The sequence below is a fragment of the Barbus barbus genome (genome assembly GCF_936440315.1).
Source record: "Barbus barbus genome assembly, chromosome: 29".
NCBI lineage: Eukaryota > Metazoa > Chordata > Actinopteri > Cypriniformes > Cyprinidae > Barbus > Barbus barbus.
The window spans coordinates 13,516,359-13,538,398 of NC_136757.1; the positions used below are offsets into that span (position 1 = coordinate 13,516,359).

At 35.4% G+C, this 22,040-nt stretch overlaps 1 pseudogene across 1 annotated transcript in view; it reads left to right on the forward strand.

Moving 5' to 3' along the window:
• The window catches only part of LOC306849080 (importin-11-like), a 259,336-nt pseudogene that overhangs the window by 36,250 nt on the left and 201,046 nt on the right, over window positions 1-22,040 (forward strand). Inside the window, exons 5-7 of the transcript in view lie at window positions 15,208-15,340; window positions 17,557-17,630; window positions 21,331-21,379. The product of the transcript in view is annotated as an importin-11-like (transcript). The remainder of the gene's footprint in view (window positions 1-15,207; window positions 15,341-17,556; window positions 17,631-21,330; window positions 21,380-22,040) is intronic.

The window sequence follows — 22,040 nt, forward strand, 5'->3', positions numbered from 1 at the left end:
CCATCAGCCATAGTCATAAACAGATCTGATTTTATTGTGTTGGCATAAGGCTCACTGTCGGTGTCATATTAGTCTTTAGGTTTTCAGAGAGGAAAAAAGTGACTCACTAATTCAAAGCAGAAATGCGCTTCAGCACATCACTGGAGCTGCACAGTAGGGCTGGGCGGTATATCGAGTTTGTACGATATATCAATATATTTTCTATAGGCGATACGGTATAAAGCAATACCATTAATATCAATATAGCCTACAGTAGTTTAATTCGAGCGCATCTGAAAAAAATATCTGCATAATACAATTTGTTCTAAACGTGACAAGCTTTATATGAAGGGCTTAAAAAACTTGTAATATATATTATAGCTATAGTTTCAGTTTAAAGCGGCTCGCGCTCGCCCCGTCTAATGCTCTGACAAAGGCTGTGTGTGAGGCTAACAGAGATGCTAGTCGCGCTGTTTAATGTTTGAGATGTGCTGTTTTCTTTAATGCAAAACCTACATTTCACAAGTATAGCTTATTCTCTATCTGTAAATGTCAGAAAGTCATGGACATATTTCCATTTTGCTGTCAAAAGTGCATGAGATTTTGCTTTGCTATTCGCGTGCGCGTCAAACAGAAAGGGTACAATGAAATAGGAGTGCAGTAACTGACTAAAATATACATTTTGCTGAAATATTTATAGTTGGACAATAAATGTGACATATGTAGAATTTTAAAACTACAAGTAAGTATATTTGTATGATAGCACTAACTGTATAGTATAATGGGGTAATCAAAATACTTCATACAAAAATGTATTTCTTGGTTTCTGCATATTCTAATGAGTGAGTTGTTTCAAATCATGAAACAGGTTTGTGTTGCCTGACTTTGACACACATCCTCAGCACAGTTTGCAGTGCAGGCTGCAGTATTAATATTATTTAAAAAAAAATAGTCTCTGAGAAATGTACATTTGACAGTAGCTTGAGCTCACAGTAGTAGCTTAAGTTAGGATGCTTAGGATATAAGTTTATGTTCATTATCAAAAACAGTAACATCTGTAAAAATTGTAACAACCTCATTTATATTTTTTTATTCTGACTCTTTGTGTTATATTCAAGTTAACCATTGGCCTTCCATAGCAGTATACATTTACATCATGATAACACCATACATATAGCACCTTAATAGCATAAATGCACAAACGTTATAGCTTAATCGTTTAAATTATATATTCCATTACTTCTTTAATACATTTAATACATGTCTACATTAATAATATGATACAATTCTATATTAATATCCCACATTTCTGTCACAATACTGTGGTGCAGTTACTACAGTAAATCCATAGTAAATAATGGTGATTTGTAGTTTGAAAACCTTATAATAGATACAAAAGAGATTATTGTTGTGCACAGTGTTTTTGTCAGTGCTGTTTAATCTGTCTTTACAATAGTTTAAATTATGCAGTCTTTTGTGTTCTTCGCTGAATTCAAGCACATCACACTGGATCTCACAGCGCCATTTGGTGCTGACGTGACTGAGACTCATCAGCGATTAAAATCATTTGCTTTAGTGAGCTCGTGCAGAGCAGCTAAATGGTCCATGTGGTGTGGTTCAAATGAGTAGCGTTTTTTGTTCTGCATTTGGTGCAAAAACATTATATCGAACTTTTATCAAACTCTTTTTATGGTTTTATTATCGTTATTGTTTTATCAATGTTGATTTTATTTATTTATTATTATTTTTTTTTTTTTACTGGTAATAGCTTATAATATTCTTATGGATTTTAATTAGTTGAATGAATGTGTTAGAAATTTTGTCATTTTGTTTATTGGCAACAGACAACACATACATTTAATAAAGGTAATTATAAAATGGCTATATAAAGTTAAAATGCAAAAATCAGTCCCGCTGCAAATATTGCTACTTTATGGAAATGTAAATTTCTGAAATGGTTTTGCATTACAGCAAGTAAAAGCTGTATTGTCTGGTCAGTTTTTGGTTTCAGTGTTTTAAAGTAGTTTACAAGTACAGTTATATCATGTGGCATGTTTTCATTATGCTTCCCATCTGGTAAGAGATATGTCATAGCCAAGCCCAGAGTGCTTATCCGTACACGTTGTGGGTCCTTAACCCCTCAGCATCATATTTAGTATTCAACAAGCGTTCACTTGCTTTTGGAGACTCCTGGAGCGCAGTAAAATTCTCCAGTGGTTGTATTGTAATGAGACATGCCAGGTGCTTTGCAGTTGATAACTCCCAAATCTAGAGGCCCAATACACCTCAAAGCTCCAGAACTGATATTTTTATTTAGGCTAACCAGCGAACACCTGCCATAGGCATATTTAATTGTATGGACATGTGACAATCTTCATTTGGAGGTGGGGATTGTATGTAAACTGCAGCTGCACGCTGTATTCCTCAATATTTAGCAACTTGGCAAAGTTGCTTGTAATCTTTCCTCTAGCTAATGAATCGGCACAGAACAAGCATCTTCTGTTAAACAGTGATACGAGCTGCTGTGCAATGTGAGAAATTAACACAAATTTTCCCACCAGTCTTTGTAGGAAAATGTTTTTTCAAATTGACTGTGGTCCAAAAAAAATGAAGTCTACTTGTATAAAGATGATGGATTGACTTTGCTCACCACACCAATGGCAGCAATTTGTTTCAGGTAGTTTTGAGTCACTTCAAGGATTTATTTGCTAATAAAGTTTACAAAGTGAAATCTGCCTCTTTGCTGTAAAGACACAAGTAGCACGAAGATGATTTTGAAAAATGGCATGTGCACTTTTTTCTCTTCAACTTCTTTTCTGTCTTCTGTCTTATTTTGTAAATTAGTCTGCATTTATTGAGCGCTAGATTGAATTTATGACCTAGGTGAAGAATAGATTAAATAAATTGTCATCAATGGGAGAAATCAGACTAACATTGAGCACTGTGGAAACTGGAAATTGGGATGAGCGCTTTAATGACAGTGCTATAACAGCTACGCTTTCAGTATTTCTTGTCAAACAAAGCATTGACGTTCAGAGGCCCAAAGTGTTGTTTGGCTTTATCAGGCACTTCACATAACTTGGGCCCTGTTTACAACTCGTATAAAGAGCTATCTCGGGCAAGGAGGTCCTTGAGAAAAACATCCGTTGGCAATCGCATTCATCTTAGTATCAGCACATCTTCTATATTATATTGTAATATTAGTGATTATGTAATGTTTACAAAATAGTTTTTATTTGAATGCACATTTGAATGGCTGTCATTGGAGAAAGCGGCACTTTTCAGCCAGATTGTGGATAACAGGACCATTTTTTTGGTTTTGTCTTGACTTGACAAGACTGTATGCTTTGTTTTGTCAAGACTTGTTTTTTTTTTTTGTTGGGTTTGTTTTTGTCTTGACTTGACAAAACTGTCATTTTTGTTTTGTTTTATCTTGACAAGACTGTCTTTTTTTTATTTTTTGGTTTTGTCTCGACTTGATAAGACTCATGTTTTAGTTTAGTTTTGTTTTTTGTCTTCACAAGACTTTTGTTTTGTTTTTATATGGTTTGGTTTTGTCTTGACTTGACAAGACTCGTTTTGTTTGTTTTTTGTGTCTGTTTTACTGTTTTGTTTTCAGTTTCGATCATAAGATACATCTTGATAGGGTGATCGATTTTGAATTGTAGGAGGCTAACTGTACACTATCCCTTGCATGCTATATGAAAGGGATAATCAACAGCTAGCCATGCATTAAAGGATTTTAAATGCACGAAGTGGAGGCAAAGAACCACCCGACACGAAGTGGAGGCCTCCATTGTCATTTGCCAAGTTATAGACAAGTTAAAACTAGTATTGCGCTTTGCAGCGCAATATTTGACCGAAAGGGTCAAATATTTGAAAATGGCACCCTCCCCCTACGAACCCTAAAATAAAATAAAAAAACATAGAAAGAAACTATTGAAGACAATTAACATTAAACAATAACTTCAGTTCTCTTTCTGTTTAAGAACAACAAAGTCCTGAGTTCACTTACTCAGGATTAAATCAACCAAAATCACATAAATTAATCTGGGCAACCAGGAGGAAGAGTGGCCCTGGCGAAAAGAAGTCTCTGCCCTTCTCCACAGATCCACCACTTCTTATATTTCCGCTTCCTCCCGTCATCATTCAATCACCCTAGGCATCACCAGATTGAACACAGCTGATTGGAATTCCTATCTCGTGACGAGGGAAAGAGAGAGAAAAAAAGAGATAGAAAGAAAGCAAACAAAACCACATCCAACACAATGTACACAATTATAAAACACATTAAATATGTCCTCGGACTCTGGCCTGGAGTTGCTTGAGAAAAGAGAGTACTTTTTGAAAAGTGGTGTTTAGCAAGTCGAGTTGTTGACTTTGAGCAACTCCAGGAGTTATTGTTGCTGGAGGAGTTCAAAGACTGTATGCCGGAGGCTGTTGTAATATATTTGAATGAATAAAAAGTTAATTCTCTTTCTGATGCCGCTGTGTTAGCGGACAAATTTATTTTGTCATATCACCCTACACATCCTGAGAGAGCTAGTTATCCCGTAGTTAAAGTAGCGACAGAAGAGACTCTGGTATTTCCTCAAACTTTGAGGCCGGGGAATAATGTAAAGTCACCCCATCAGTTTACTTCAGGGCAGACAGCGGGGAATAGGGTCTGTTTTTTTTTTTTTTTTTAGATCCTGGCCATTTAATTGCTGATTGCAAGGCCTGGAAACAGAAAACAGCTGCTAAATCTGCTCAGCCTGTACCTGAATCTGATTTTACATATGAACCGTTTATTTTGCATGGCACTGTGTCATTTGCAAATCGTTTGGAAACTAAGCCGGTTTTGATTTTGCTTGATACTGGGTCGGCTCAGTCCTTTGTATGTAAGGATATTTTGCCCTTTTCTGATCAGTCCTATACAGGTAGAAACGTGCTGGTGCAATATGGAATTATTTTTGTGTCAATAAAAATGAACATAACTTTATAAAAATGAACATAACTTTATAAAAACAAACGTAACTTTTCCAGAAACGATCAAAAATATGCCATTACAAAAGAAGAAAAACACAATGAAAATGAAAAAAATTAACTCAGTCGCACAAATGTAACATGCTCTTCAAATAGGCTTAATTCTTTGTTAATGATTTTCATAGATTCGTTTTCGCAAATCGTGGATTCTGAATGCGTTGCAACAGATTTCGCTTACGCTTCGCAAATTTTCGTTTGCTGTTTTGGCACAAACCTCTCGTGGGGGCGGGCTTAACAGCGACCCACTCTGATTGGCTAGTGAGCTTTTGATGGACAGCTGCTCTCTGACCTGGAAGTACAGACGCCAGTGGCTTTGTTAATGATTTTCATAGATTCGTGCCGCGGTGATTTGTGTGCAATACGTCGTGCTTGGTTTATATTATTATTATTAAGATGAGCTCTCAGGAGAGACACGGAGCGGCATCATCGTCCTCCTCAGCTTCTTAAGTGCTTTTTTTTATTTTTTTTTTTTATTAAACAAATAATATTCACAGGGTATACATTCAAAGTAAAAGCAATACACACACAATGAAAATATAAAACATTAGTTACCTGAATAAAAGTAGTAACAAAAAAAAAAAGGAAATACATTAGTTACTATAAACATCTTTTAAAATAAATAAATAATTTATAGAAAAATTAAGATAAACTATAACTAAAATGAAAAATTACACATAAAATGTCAACTTCAAGAAATACTCAGGAGGTAATCCTTACAACAAAGTAATTATTTTTTTCATCAATATAGTTGTTTTAACAGCTTTCTTATGAGCAGAGGGATTCATAAAATAATTTCAAATCAATACAAAAAATCCTAAAATTGGGCATACAATCAGTAACTTTAGATTTATGAAGATGAAATAGGCCACAAAGAGTTAATAATTTTAACATATCATCCAGCTCCTTTGATACTGATTCTCAAATCAAAAACAGTACATTACTTATTTCAAAATTAAAAAGTTTGTTGTAAGCTGAAAAAACAAGCCAAGACATTTCTTTCCATAAATCCTGTGCATAATCACATTCAAAAATAAGTGTGATATTGTTTCCAAATTAGAATTACAGAATGTGCATTGTGACGAGATATCCAACTTAAATTTTGAAAGTAGAGAATTACAGGGATAGTACATATGAAGAATTTTAGAGTGAAGTTCTTTTATCTTGTTAGGTGACAGAAACTTGTTAATACCAGGCCAAATTTGAATAGTAGAAAGAAAGGGGAAATTTAGTTTCCACTTATAAAATGCTTTAGGATTAGAATTAAATTTCTTAATAAGTGTTTTTCTAATCCAGAAATTGTTACATTTAATATTACAAAGCTCCAGACCTCCAATCAAATTTTTTGGGATTTCACATTTTAAAGAACTGTAACAATTTGGGTGAAATGGAATTAATTACCCGTTCAAACACTCTAGGTGAGATTTCCAATTCAAAGAGTTCTGAAAATTCTGAATAAGAATAGAAGTTACCATCCTTTTTTAACAAATCTAAAACAAAAATAACACCTTTGTCAAACCAGTTTTTCATAAAGACAGATTTTTTTCCATGCAGCACATTCTGATTATTCCATAGAATACATCTATGAGGGGAAAAATTGTGCATAATGGAAAGCTGCCGCGGTGATTTGTGTGCAATACGTCGTGCTTGGTTTATATTATTATTAAGATGAGCTCTCAGGAGAGACACGGAGCGGCATCATCGTCCTCCTCAGCCTGTCCCACTTAAGAAGCTGAGGAGGACGATGATGCCGCTCCGTGTCTCTCCTGAGAGCTCATCTTAATAATAATAATATAAACCAAGCACGACGTATTGCACACAAATCACCGCGGCACGAATCTATGAAAATCATTAACAAAGCCACTGACGTCTGTACTTCCAGGTCAGAGAGCAGCTGTCCATCAAAAGCTGACTAGCCAATCAGAGTGGATCGCTGTTAAGCCCGCCCCCACGAGAGGTTTGTGCCAAAACAGCAAACGAAAATTTGCGAAGCATAAGCGAAATCTGTTGCAACGCATTCAGAATCCACGATTTGCGAAAACGAATCTATGAAAATCATTAACAAAGAATTAAGCCTATTTGAAGAGCATGTTACATTTGTGCGACTGAGTTAATTTTTTTTCATTTTCATTGTGTTTTTCTTCTTTTGTAATGGCATATTTTTGATCGTTTCTGGAAAAGTTACGTTTGTTTTTATAAAGTTATGTTCATTTTTATTGACACAAAAATAATTCCATAGTGCAAGGCATCGAAATGGGCTGTGTTCATGTTCCACTCCATAACGTTCACTTAAAATCTGATCTTGTTACAGGGGCTGTTGAGTTGGGTGTGTGCCCTAAATTACCTGTGGACGGGGTTAGTATAATCCTTGGGAATGACCTCGCTGGGGCTAACATTTTCCCTTGCCCTGTGGTGGCTAATAGACCTGGGGGCGTATTACAGAAAGATCCTAACTTTAAAATCGTATCTTATCTGTTTGGTAACCATGGTAATTTCAGTTAGGACCACATTTAGGACAAAAGCTATTACAGAACAGCATTTCCTAAGTGCGTTATCTTATCTTAACTACAGATAGGAAAGGGGTATTACAGAAACCTCCTAACTTGACAAAAAATCCTAAAAACTGTCTTAACTTTAGGACAACCCCACAGCTGCCCTAACTTCAAAATTATTTGAAAGCTAACGGAAAAAAATCGCTTGCAACTGTGCTGTCCGACAATGGTATTACATTTATTAATAAATTGAAAATGAAGAACGAAGATGTTTAATGGTAGAAAGACTCTTGGAGGACCCTGAAGATGTGTATTTTGATGACAAAACACTTATAAGTAATTACAGACTGCCGTACAACATATTACAGTTAGCACAGGAACTGCAACCAGCATTATAGAGACCAACAAAAGCATCATGGAGCATTACTGGTTGTAGTGCAAGTGAATAATGCCTTACGTTTTTTTGCAAAAGGCGATTTTCAAAGTGAAGTAGCTTCTGTTATTTTGTTTACCTCATCAGCAGTGTTGGTTGCTTGGTAACAGACCTGAGAGTGGATTGTCGAGCTTGATTATGCCATTTAAGATTTCCTAACTAGAGATAAGATACTATTCTGTAAGATAGGATAAGAATCCCAAATTAAGTTAAGATTTGCTTCTGTAATACGAATTTGCAAAAAAACCTAATTTAACACATCACATTTTAAGTTAAGACCTAAGATAAGAAACTTTCTGTAATACGCCCCCTGATGCCTGCCGTCAGCCAGATTTGTCTTTGCAGTTTCCTTCAGTGTTCCCTGCCTGTGTGGTAACGAGGTCGCAATTAAAGAAGTCTCTCCCCTTCTCCACAGAGCCACCACTTCTTATATTTCCACTTCCTCCCGTCATTATCCAGTCACCCCAGGCATCACCAGATTGAACACAGCTGATTGGAATTCCGATCTCGTGACGAGGGAAAGAGAGAGAAAAAGAGATAGAAAGAAAGAAAGAAAGAAAGCAAACAAAACCATATCCAACACACACACACATGTACACAATTATAAAACACATTAAATACGTCCTAGGACATAACAGGTCACATTTATTTGAATTAATTATAGCATTTATATTAATTAATTATCTATCGAGAGAGAGAGAGCGAGAGAGAGAGATGCAATTGTGTCTGCGTTACCTGCGTCTGCGCCTCTCTACAAACTAGGGATGCACGATATTGGATTTTTGTCAATATTTTTCAACTCATTTTGGCTGATACGATATATTTCCTTTTGTTTGGAAACGAAAGTCTCTCCTGTAAAAAAAATTATAAGCAAAATATTTTAAATTTTGGTTAGTTTTTAACAAGAACTTATTTGTTAGTATAAATTAACAATAATGAAGTTTTTTTGACAGTACATTGAAGCCTTGAAAATAACTATAAATAAATGATATAACAATCCCATTTTTTCCCTCAGTAACATGCAGTGTTAACCCTAACATTTTATTTTGAGATTTAACATTTGTAGATGGTCTAAAGCAAAAGAGTTTTAAAAACTCTGAAAATCTTTTAGAGCTTATGATTTGTTTAAAAAAAAATAAAACATATTACACATTAATAAATAAATCAGTATATATAAAATGATTTAATTTAGAAGTGTCGTGTTTGTGATTTTTTTTTCATGTAAGCTATAGATTCTGACCTTAAAATCAAAACATCTCTCTCTCTCTCTCTCTCTCTCTCTCTCTCTCTCTCTGTGTGTGTGTGTGTGTGCGCAAGTGACGTGTGTTGGTTAGTGTGAATCAATTAAAGCAGCGCATTAATATGGAACGGTGATTAAACTGATTTGGAACTACCTGTGCATTAAACGGTTTTACTGCATACCTGCCAGCCAATCAGAATCCAGTATTCAGACAGACCATGGAATAATTTTCATTAATTCACAATATATATTTCTATATTAATCAGTTATACTGGTATTTTTACCAAATTTTGTTTTTCATTACAGAGAGTCAAATTTTTAATAGGTGAGAAAGAAATCCTTTTTTTTGACTGTTTTCAAACATTTTGGGTTATCTGTCCCTGTATTTAGCACTGACCACTTTGGATCACCTACTTGTTAATATCAAGTCTTATGATCTAATGTCTATCATCAAGGTAGAGGTCTTCACGGGTCCAAAAATTCGAACCCGAAGAGACCCATAAATATGCTGCACAGAACCGACCCGGACCCATATTTTATTTGAAAGTGGGACCCGAACCCATGCAGACCCGAAAAATGACTTTAATGTACTACCCGGACCCGACCATTACTCGAAAGTTGGACCCGAACCCGGCAGGGAAGACAGACCCAACAGCACCCGATCGGCACATACTGCACAGCAAACTGCTATTAAGTCAATAAACAATTTGCGGAAAAAAAAAAATCCCTTAACCTTAACCCCCCCCCCCCCCCCAAAAAAAAAAAACCCCGCACAGAACAAGAAGTGCTTTACTGCGTGCGTGTTCGATAACAGGTGCATCTCTTCAGTTTTGTATCAGCTTTTTTTTTTTTTCATGTCACTCATGAAGGAATCAATGATCACTGTCCGCTTGCAGTAGGCTACTACATTAACTCTGCCCGTGCTCTGCTTCTGGCTGGTGAGGTAACATGTTTTTTTTTCTTTTCACCTTATTTCACACTTTTCTCATCCTAATTTTACAAACTGCAAGTTAAGCATGCTGACTGACACTGATCACTGGCGGGTGCGGTATTCTCTGATCGACTCGGGTATTACACATAATCTTAAACAGACCCGGGACCCGAAGTAATAGATTGGGACCCGACCCGGACCCGGCTGACCATTTAAAATATAGACCCAAACCCGTACGGTTCCTGGGTCGGGTCCCAGGTCCTCGGGTCTCGGGTGCTCCGTGAAGACCTCTACATCAAGGCACCAGGAGCAGGACACTGGAGTATATCCATTCAAGTTAGATCAACAATTTAACAAACTTTCCCTGACCTAAATTTTGGGCGAGGGCAACTGGCACTAAAACAGCTTTTCATCCTCACTGCTCATCTTCAATTCTGATTATTTTTTCTGTCAGTTTTCAGAAGTTGATGCAAAAGTTGATGTCAGCCACACACATTTTGTTGGGGAAAATGCTTCATCGCTTGACTATAAATTCAGAGTGTAGGTGAAATGTTCAATTTTCTATCGAGAGGGTATGCTTAGTTTTAAAGTTAACTGACTTTAAAAACTTTACTGTGCCAAATTAGTTTGGAGCGGAACAAAATAATTAGTTTGTGCTGACCCCTCCATCTGACCTGTAGATTGACATAAGCTGCTGCTTCTGTTAATGGTCATGTCATGTTTTGTGCAGTGTTCTCAATGTGGTCAGTAATAATTGGATTATGCAAAATTCATTATGACATTAGGGTATATCTTAAGGATATAAGAATAAGAACTTCAGTTTCCATGGTAATTTAGCAATTACTATACATTCTTAAGAGCATAATATGCTTCTGTTAATGAACATAATTTAAAGATGTGCACTCTCGGATGATTATCGCAGCTGTTCCTTCATTCTGGCTTTTGGTAATTACTGATCATTTCACCTGTTGCTAGGCTGTGTTAGCAAGTCCATGTCATACCATATAAATGCACAAATAACAACAAAAAAACCCTCATGCTGTTGGAGAGGTTTTTTTTAAATGTGCTTCACAGTCTACACATCATTTGCTCTCATGATAACTATCATTTGCCACCTGGTCTTTTCAACAGTTGCTATATTTGCACTACAAATGGCAAATAACTATTTTCAGCCTTTTGGCAAATGTAAACAGCATTTGCAGTGTAGATCAAAATTTCAATACTAATTGTGCTGAAAAAATTGTCATCTTTGCAAATGCACAAATTGGACACCTTTTGCATATTCTACAGATGGTCTTTCATCTGTAAAATGAGGATGTTGACGTATTTCAGAACAAGAACATTTGTAGTATATCAAATGGCAGTCTGCTAAATTGAGGTAGAAGAACTCTTTGCTTTTGTTGCTTCTGAAAATGCATTTTTAAAAGCAAGGATAATAAATCAGTGGCGTGTGATGGTGTCTGAAATGAGGAGGCAAAGGCATCTCTCTTGGAGATTTTTTTTCTAATGTTCCAGTTCCATGTGATGTTTATACTTATTATTAGATATGTACTATTTAAATATGAATTTATTTAATTTAAAGGATTTGTAATTATTTATAGCAATGCACTTTTTCTTCTAATTAAATGAAACTGAATTAAATTACATTTCTTTTAGAGATCCTAAAAAGTAAGAGACATTTTTACAACACTAAACATTGTAGTGTCTGATTTTTATGCTCATCCAGGCTGAATTTATTCAATCGAAAATACAGTAAAAACAGTGCTATTGTGAAATATTACTATTATGTGCAATTTGAAATAACTGTTTTCTATTTAAATAGCTATATTTAAAAATGTACTTTATTCCTGTGATGGCAAAACTGGATTTTCAGCAGCCCTTACCTTAGTCTTTAGTGTCAAATAAACCTTTAGAAATCATTCTAATATATTGATTTCGATTCATTTTTAACATTTATTTATTTTACTGTTAGTTATCTCTTTATTTTTTTTTAGGCAGTGCCCTGCAATAAATGCAGTTGTCTGCAATGCAGTGTGAAAAACCAAATGGGAATTTATATTTGGAATTCCCAAGGTCACTTTTCAATATATAGAAATGCTTTGTGTTATTGTTCTGTCCATTGTGGACACATTCTATTACCTGCATCCCCTAACCATCAGTTCACTAGATGCTCTGCCTGTAGCGACAGGTCAAGTGTGTGTTTGTGCCTTCTGCAACCCTATGGCTATTGCAGTGGTGTCTGTAAATGATGTGCCACATGTGCAAGACTTAAAAATATCCAGGGAAATACAGTATACTGTGACCACAACCTCATGTGTTAAAGCATCACAACAGCAGATGAATATGATCCTGTTGAATTGGATTTGACAGAAGAAACTGTTCTCTTACCTCAGTCGGGAGTCATTGTTGATTGTTTGTAAAAAGGTGTGTGATAAGAATATAGATGTTGTTTTTATGTGAAACATAAATAAATAAATATGTATATTGCTGCCTCTTTGTGATCTTGCTTGTGGAAACCTACAGAACAGGCAGTATAAACAGTAATTCAATACCTTTGAGTTCCGATGTAATGTGTAGAAATGCACTTTCCATGTGCAGGCTGAAGTTAACAATCATTTAATTACTCTACTTTCTGATTCTTCTGGATTGTTCCTATAAAGTATAGACTAAGAGGATAAAAATATTTTCAAAACACTGTAGACGTTAGATTTGTTTTTAATTAAAGAAGTTTATGCTCACCAAGGCTGCCTTTATTTGATCAAAAATACAGTGAAACAGTAATATTATGAAATATTATTACAATTTATAATAACCGTTTTCTATTTTAAATGTTTTGTAATTTATTCCTGTGATGGCAAAGCTGAATTTTCAGCATCATTACTCCAGTCTTTAGTGTCGCATGATCCTTCAGAAATCATACTAATATGCTGATTTGCTGCTGTTGCTAGTTTTGTGGAAACTGTAATACATTTTTATGGATTCTTTAATGAATAAAAAGTTCAAAAGAATTTCAGCAACATAATAAATGCCTTTACGGCCACTTTTGATTAGTTTAATGCTTTGTTGTTGAATAAGCTTTAATTTATTTAAAAAAAAAATCTTACTGACCCTAAACATTAAAAATAAAAATAAATGTGTTAAAACGATACTCAATCTAATTTTTTCTTTTTCCATATTCAGTCATACAGGTTTGGAAGACATGAAGCTGAGTAGGCCTAAATGATGACAACATTTTTTTTCATATTTTATCCTTTATATTAATATATAGGATAAAATATTAACCTTACAGTGTATTTTAAATTTTCCTTTCATTTTTGACAACTTTAAATATAATCCAACCTTCCCAACAAGTCAGTCCAAACTAGCTATTCAGAGATGGCTTAACGTTGACTTAAATTTGTCTAATTGTTATGTACATTCAATGTTTAACTATAGAAAAAGTTACACAAACCAGGCTCTTTTCACTGACGGTTTGTTTAAAAGGGAAAAAATATTTTCATACCCATTTTTTGCACCCACTTTGTGTAAACTGCCATATCCTTTTGTATCACCTTTTAAAGCCTATAACACTTTACAATTTTCAGTCTTTAATGTAATTCCAACTTTAGGTAAGATGTCGAGAAACAGGTCATACATTTTCACTTTTCGTGCATCTCTCATGGGCATTCAGTCAGGCACGTTGCCATAGTGACAAGAAGGCCAAGCCCCAGTCAGTGTAGATGTGTGTCTGTTCCTGGTATGGACTGCAAATTGCTTTCTTTACAACCTCAGTGTGACACACAGCTTCTGTAATATGAGGGTAGAATATGCTGCTTTTCTCCATGCAGTGCATTTTAAGTTAATTTCTCAATAACAGCTGCCTTAGTGAGTTCTGCTTTATTCTTGATTGTAATATAATTGTAGTTTCTTTCAAGTAGTCATCATTATGTTCTTTCCTCCCCTGAAAATGCCATTAATCATTATGAAAAGTCATTTATTATGCAGCTCATATATGTAATTAATGCTAATCTCATCATCTGCTATGCAAAACAGAAAACAGAATGAGTTTTTGTTCTTGTCAGGCAGTTCCTCTGAAGTGCTCTTCAAGGAAAGCGTTATGTGCCGCTGTCTTTGATGACGTGCTTGCGTGCTCTCTGGTGATTTGAGAATATCATTAAATGAACCGTGGAAGATATTACTGCTGACGTCTCACTGTCCTCAAGCAATGACGAAAAGGTTTTTCTCTGTGTGCTGCATGATTTTGGAATGTGAACTGCATGAATCACAGTTTTCTTCATACTGTAGGTTGTTTGGTTGGCCAGTTTGCGTTTTTTAAAATTAAGCTTTAAAAGAATCACTGCCCTTTAGAAATATCTGCTGCTGTGTGAATATTGATGTCATCCATCTATTATTGCAAAATAAACCCCTTCAGGTTTATAGATGATTATGGCTTTTTACTTAATAAATAAATATATGTAATAATCTTACTTATGAGATTATATGTATATATGGTGATACTTTAGTTTAGGGACCAATTCTCACAATTGACTAGCAACTTATTAGAATGCTTATTACTAGCATAATGGCTCTTTATTAGTATGAATAAATCACATATTGATTTTAATGCCTTATTCTGCATGACACACACACACACATTTATTTTAATTTGTTATTTCACAATATTCTAATAAAGACAATAATAAAATAAATGCAGGCTTTGTGAACATAAGAAAAATTTCTAAAATTGTTATAAAATAAAAATAAAAATCAAACAATAATAACAAATTTGAGATGCAGCATCATGTAGATCTGAAGTTGGCCCAGGAGTGCAAGTAGAACGAAAAATAAGAATTTTTCCCATATGATGAAAACCATTTTGTGTAATCCTGCAGCTTATGCACAGTAGTAGCTTTGGGGACTAGCTTTATCTGTCTATGATGCTCCAAAGTAACGTTAGCATAGTGGATGCACCAAATCAAAGATGCACTGAAGCAGCTTTAAGCATATCTGCCAAATAGTTCAATCACATCGTACCTCTGAACGCCCCCTAAGAAACTGTCACCAAATGCTAATTTTGCCCCTGCTTTTGTGCTTCTGTTTTTTTTTTTTTTTTTTTTTTTTTTTTTTAAAGCTGGCGTCAAGCATCTATAGTTTTGCGTGCTCTCTGTGGAATTATCACACGGACACATTCCTACAGCAGATCTACACGGGAGACCAACAGGCTGCTCTTAGCTCCCTGGAGCGTATACTGCTCTCTTTGAAAGGTACGCACACACATACAGTCAGTGCTGAAACACTCATTGCTTCTTAGAAAATGTCCCAGTCTACGCCTGCAGATTACAGACTTAAGCAGCTATACATGAAAGCACAGACACTGGTTGAGTTAATGTTGCAAGCCACTCACTGCTCTCGGCTGGATAACTTTAGTAGCTTAAAGCCTTAACATGAACAGAGAGTCAGGCTTAAAAATGGAAAATATTCTGCTAATTTTAATTACTTGCCTGTTTGTCAGACAAACTCATTCAATTAACATTAATGTATTTTGTTATAAAATGGAAGAAGCTCCCAAATGTAGGTGACAACCACTTGAAGTGAAGTGAAGTGACATACTGCCAAGTATGGTGACCCATACTCGGAATTCGTGCTCTGCATTTAACCCATCCAACGTGCACACACACAGCAGTGAACACACACACACCGTGAACACACACCCGGAGCAGTGGGCAGCCATTTATGCTGCGGCGCCCGGGGAGCAGTTGGGGGTTCGGTGCCTTGCTCAAGGGCACCTCAGTCGTGGTATTGAGGGTATTGAGAGAGCGCTGGACATTCACTCCCCCCACCTACAATCCCTGCTGGCCCGAGACTCGAACCCGCAACCTTTGGATTATGAGTCCGACTCTCTAACCATTAGGCCACGACTTCCCCCTTAACATGTTGAACGAATTAATCCAATATAATTACTTGTCTAATTATAATTTTTTTAATTTTTGTAAAATTAGGGCTATAAATCTAAATAGTAATAATGCCTTCGTCAATTTCTGAGTGTTTACTTGAAAACTTGATTCTAATATGTCCCTGAAAAGGTGATGATAAAATTGTAATCTTTCTTTTTTTCCTTTTCTTTTTTCTTTTTTTTTATTACTTGACTATTTCTTATAATTATAATTGCTTAGGAGGTATGATGGAATCTTTGGTTAGAAATACTTTAATTATACATACCGGCCCGAGCACCACTGTGTGAGGACCCTATTGGAATTGCTGCATTTATTATTTATTTTTTATAAATGTTACAGTTGCAACTTTAATGACTATTAAATTAGAGAATGCATGGAATATGTGTAGTTAGATTTGTCACTCTGCAGGAAAGTTTTCAGTGTATTAAAATAATTAAAGGCAAAATAATTTTTGAAATGAAATGGTGACCCTTTCTTTTTAACCATTCATGTAAATTAGGGATGCACCGAAATGAAAATTCTTGGCCGAAGCCGAACAAAATGAAACACTGGGCCGAATACCGAACACGGTTTTTCGCATTTTTCCCCCCGTGTAGGCCCATTTTTTTATTTTTCACCATTGCATAAATTAAATAGCCAAAATGTGCTTTTTACTGTTTTGACCTGTTTTTCAAATAAAAACATAAATTACAAAACGGCAATTTAAACAAATTAACAAGCGCTTTGGACTTTGAACCCTGGCGCCGCAAGCTCGTGCAGCGCTGTTTGAATACATGCAATTCGTGTGTGTATTAGAAAACAGATCATTCTTCAGTTTATTTACTAATAGTTTAAGGCCATTTCGCGATTTCAATCTTCATACAGTAACCAGCATCAACCACCCCTTCCTCTTCTCATCGGAGACATGAGCATCCCTAATGTAAATGATAGTAAAATGAGTGAAATAATCGCTGTAAGCATACTAAGCATACAGATTGGAATTAAAACGATAGTTTACCCAAAAATGAAATTCTGTCATTAATTACTCGCCCTCAAACCCGTAAAACTTTTGTTCATCTTTGGAACACAAATTAAAATATTTTTAATGAAACCGGAGAGCTTTCTGACCCTGCAAATTGTTGAATAAAGTTATTATTTTAGTTTTCTTTGTGCACAAAAAGTATTCTCGTAGCTTCATAAAATTAAGATTTAAACACTGATGTCTCATCAACTATTTTAACGATGTCCTTACTACCTTTTTGGGCCTGGAATGTGGTAGTTGTGTTGCTGTCTACGCAGGGTCAGAAAGCTCTCGGACTTCATCAAAAATACCTTAATTTGTGTTCTGAATATGATTGAAGGTCTTACGGGTTTGAAATGGCATGAGGGTGAGCAGTTAATGACAGAATGGGTGAACTATCCCTTTAAGGCTTTTTCTTCAGCCTCATGTAAAATACTTTTTATATTCTAACATACACACCAATTTTTTACTCATTAGCAAAGAAAATTAGTTTTGTGTGACAAATATGTAGGTATGTAAGTAACAGTTGTATATTTGTTTGTTCTACTTCGGAAGCTTACTGTGCATGGATTCATTGAGCCACATAACATGGAAGTCATGGTAAGTTCTGGAATATTTCAAATAATAAAAAATAATAATCTACATTCATATAAAATTGCAAAAAAGTTTTGTTTCTAATATTTACTGTTTGTTTAGATGTGATCTGAAAGCCAGGGCTGATGTTTTCTTGTGTTCACTTTTTAAACCGCTAACCCACTTCTGTACCCATAAAAATTCATTTAGAAGAAAGACAGGTTAAATTGTGAAAATTGAGTAGTTGTTTGCAAGGAAAATCAACCTGAGGGTCATGATATTGTAGTTCTGACATAAAAAGTAAATCATTACACATAAATGAGATGCTCATTCTCAAGTGGAAGATGGCGCTTGGCAACTGCACTGTTTCGGACCAGAAAGCCCTCCAGCGGGTGGTAAAAACTGCCAAATACACCACTGGTGTCGTGCTACCCTCCATCAAAGACATTTACCATAAACGCTGCCTAAGGAGAGCGAAAAGTATCATCAAAGACTCCTCTCACCCCAGTCACAAACTGTTCACTCCTCTCCCATCTGGGAGACGTTATAGGAGTCTTCGCTGTCGCACCAACAGACTCAGGAACAGTTTCTTTCCCTCAGCTGTCAGCCTACTGAACTCCAATCTCAGGCGCTGAACATTACACCCAAGATGGACCACCTAATGGTTTAAAAAAAACAACCTGTCTGCTCTCCTCACTCACAATGTTTTTTATTTCCTTCTATTTGCACATTCCCTTGCACATTTCTACCTCCGGATGCCGTGAAGGTCATTGGCCATACATATGCTACTTACATACCTCTCTTTATAATGCACCTTCTGTTTATATTTCCTTGCAACCTAAATCGTATGTACAGTCATTTGCACTGAGCTAGTCTCTCCCCATCTACCTCATAACTTGCACTATATGTCATAAAACAATGTATATACACATTTTTTTAAATCTATTTATAAACCTGTTATTTGCACTTCTGGTTAGATGCTAACTGCATTTCATTGGCTCTGTACTTGTACTCTGCACAGTGACAATAAAGTTGAATCTAATCTAATCTAATCTAATCTTGGGGGAAAAAAAACAGGTCAGTGTGAATATTTAATGCATTACATATGTCCTGTGGTAATTATGCATTAAACATTAGAATATCTCTCATTTTGTGTTGACACATGCAAAATAATAGTGATTTATTTGTTCATTTTGTTGTGTTTAAATGGGTTAAATGAGAATTTTGTCACAACATAGTCTGAATGCGAGGAGAATTTGCTGGCACAATGCACACGCTGAAGTGCAACCAGCCTCTGCAGGAAGCCCATATGGTGCCTTTATCTCTTAATGCATCTGTGGGAGTTGGCTTATCAGAGATCATTTTCACATTACAATGATGCGAGCCTTCCTTAACCTTAATGAGTCTGAAAAAACTGAAATTGGCAGAAAACAATGAGTCAAAGAAAAAGTTTTGTAGCATTGATAGTACAATGCAACAATGCAGAAAAGATTTCATGTAATAACTGTTACGCTGAGCTTTAAAATGTGTTTGTTAGTCTCAAAGGACAGTTAGAATTGCTTCATATACACTCATACTTTCTATATATAGTACATAGAGATGTCTTTATAGTAGCGCTGGGTGATATATTAAATATTCACAGTATGTTCATATGAATTTGACATTCCCATTTCTTCCCTTTCTGCTTCAAAGAAGATCCCATTTTTATTCCAAGTTTATGTATTCAACCCTTGATCCGGCAGTCCATTTGTTGGACTGTCAGGAAGACTGCGTCTTTGGACTGCGCCTGTACCACTGACATTTTGAATTTGAGTTTATTAGTTGCGGTAAAGGAAATGATTATGGCACCATTAATGATCCATTCTGGAGGTAAGACAACTCAAAAGAGAATATTTTCAATGAGCTGCTGCCTCCGGCTATCAGTCAACTGCCAAACTACAGAAACACGGTGTTCTCCCGGTAGGGCTGTAGCTCTCTTGCCTCTCTGGAGTCTGTTGGACTTTAATGTCGTCTTTCCGCTCAAAGCCAGACAGTCAGTGTCATAAAATATCCAACTTTTTCCCAATCCTCTTCATCCTCAGTGCATCATTACTCCATTATTATCAAACGCAAAACATCTTTAGTCTACCTTTGACTGAAGTCCAGTGCCTGAAGTAGACTTCACTCGGTGTTCAGTCACCAGGGAGATATCACATCGCAGGGAGTGAATATTTTCAGAACTGCTAATGGCACAAGAATATAACAGGAAGTAGAGAGGAAAATTTACTTACCAGTCAGTCATTGAGTGAATTTGGCTTGGCACAAAATCTTGTCTTTATATGATATACAGTCAAGAGTGTTATATTATATTTTTGTTTGTTGTATAAATTTATATAAAACTTATTGATTACTTGTATCTTAAAATATATACAGGAATAGGGTGTTTGAATTTTAAATATAAGAATTAACTGAAATAAAATATAAGAAATTTGTTGTATATTTCAGCTGGTTGCCAAAGCAACATTTCTCATTTTTGTTTAGTTTAAGTTACATTACTAAAATAACGAAATAAACTGAAAATTAAAACTAAAAATAAACTTTTTTAAAAATTTTATTTAAAAAAAACTTTGATAGACATAAAAAAACTAATAAAAATGAAAAATTCTAAATTACTAAAATGTTTACTAAATTAACAAGAAAACAATAAAATCCAATGCAAAATATTAACAGAAACTGCTAAACACTAAAAAAAAAAAACATTTATAATAAATAAATATATACAGCCTATATTTTAATATATAAATATTAGGTTTTATATAATTTAAGAACAAAAATATTTTTTTATGTAAAACAAATTATATAATTATTAATATGAAAACCCATTACATATAAGATACACACACACACATGTATGTTTATATATATTGTTGGGTAACACTTTATTTTAAGGTGTTCTTGTTACATGTTACATGTACTTACTATTATACTAACAATACATTTTGCATAATTATATGCAAGTAACCCTAAGCCAAACGCTAATTCTAACCCTAACCATATAGTAAGTACATGTAGGTAATTAATATTACTCTGTACTTAAATGTATCATTACACTGTAACAAGTACACTTTAAAATAAAGTATAACCTATTGCTCTTTTATTTAAATATTTAATGTATTTACAAAATATTAATTTCTATATCATCGTACTTGAATGTTGTCTGTGTTTGAAATTGCATGGCAATGAAAATGAGTACGTTTTGTCAGATAGCTCCTGCTTTGTGTGTGTGCAGTCATAAAGAAATTGAATGTACATTAATATACACACAGTAGCATATTCACTTCATTTATACTGCGACAATGACAGTCAGTTAGCCCATTGTTTATTGACTGCAACGTTTTAGTGTTAAGAACAAATTTACTGCTGTATTTTACTGCTTGTGGTGCAGAAATTATCATCTGTCAGCTCAGTGTTACTTGTGCCCTGTGTTGATCAAACTGGTTCCATATATTTAACGACCGTTCTAGGATTGTATCCTGGCACGGCAGGCACTCTCTAAATCTCTCTTCCGACACACCACGTAAATAGCCTGTCCTTCCCCAACCTGAGTTAAGATTGCCTGGGGCTTCCTGCCAAATCTGCCTTCAACATGACCCAAGAAAGCCTAGATGTTGTCAGCACCAATAGCACCGTGGTCGCTAACCACACCTGATACCGATGTTTCATTTACTATCTCTGTCTGCTTCCCTAGGGCTTCCTCAATGCACTCTTTGAGCGGCTAAAGCAGTTTCTAGAATGCTGTGAGTATTACATGCTTTTCTCTTTTTTCTAATTCCAATGGTTTTTGAGTTTTTTCCATCAACAAACTTTTTAACATATACATTTTTATGGCTTAGTCAATCGCCTGCTGTAAACACATTAATAAATCCTTACTGAATAAAAACATTAATTACTTAAAAAAAAAAAATTACTGACCCCAAACTTTTGAACAGTAATGTGCATTAATTAGATTTTAAGGTGCACTGAGGATTTTTTATGTTGTGCTTAGTTTAAGTTTTCAGTTGATGCCACTCTAAAATTGTGCTGTTTGCAGTCAGCCATGATTCATTCTGTCAGCAAAAGTATCCAGTAACAAGAGGTTGCTGAGATAAAGGATAACGTACTCTGTTACTGTCGTAACCTACGGAATACGGAACGAGTGCTGCGTCTTGTTAAAAAACCTTGTGTCCTTGTTCCCTGATCCGCCTGATGACCTGTGGAATCAGGGCGACTGGAGGGAATGCATAAAGGAGGAGGTTGGGCCAGTCGTGGGCCAACGCGTCCTTGACCTTCGAATAATAAGTTGGGCAGTGAAAGTTGTCTTTGGAGGCGAAAAGGTCTACTTCGGCTTTGCCAAAGATCTTCCAGATCGTCTGAACCGTCTGCGGATGGAGCATCCACTCTTCCGAGGGGACGTTGCTC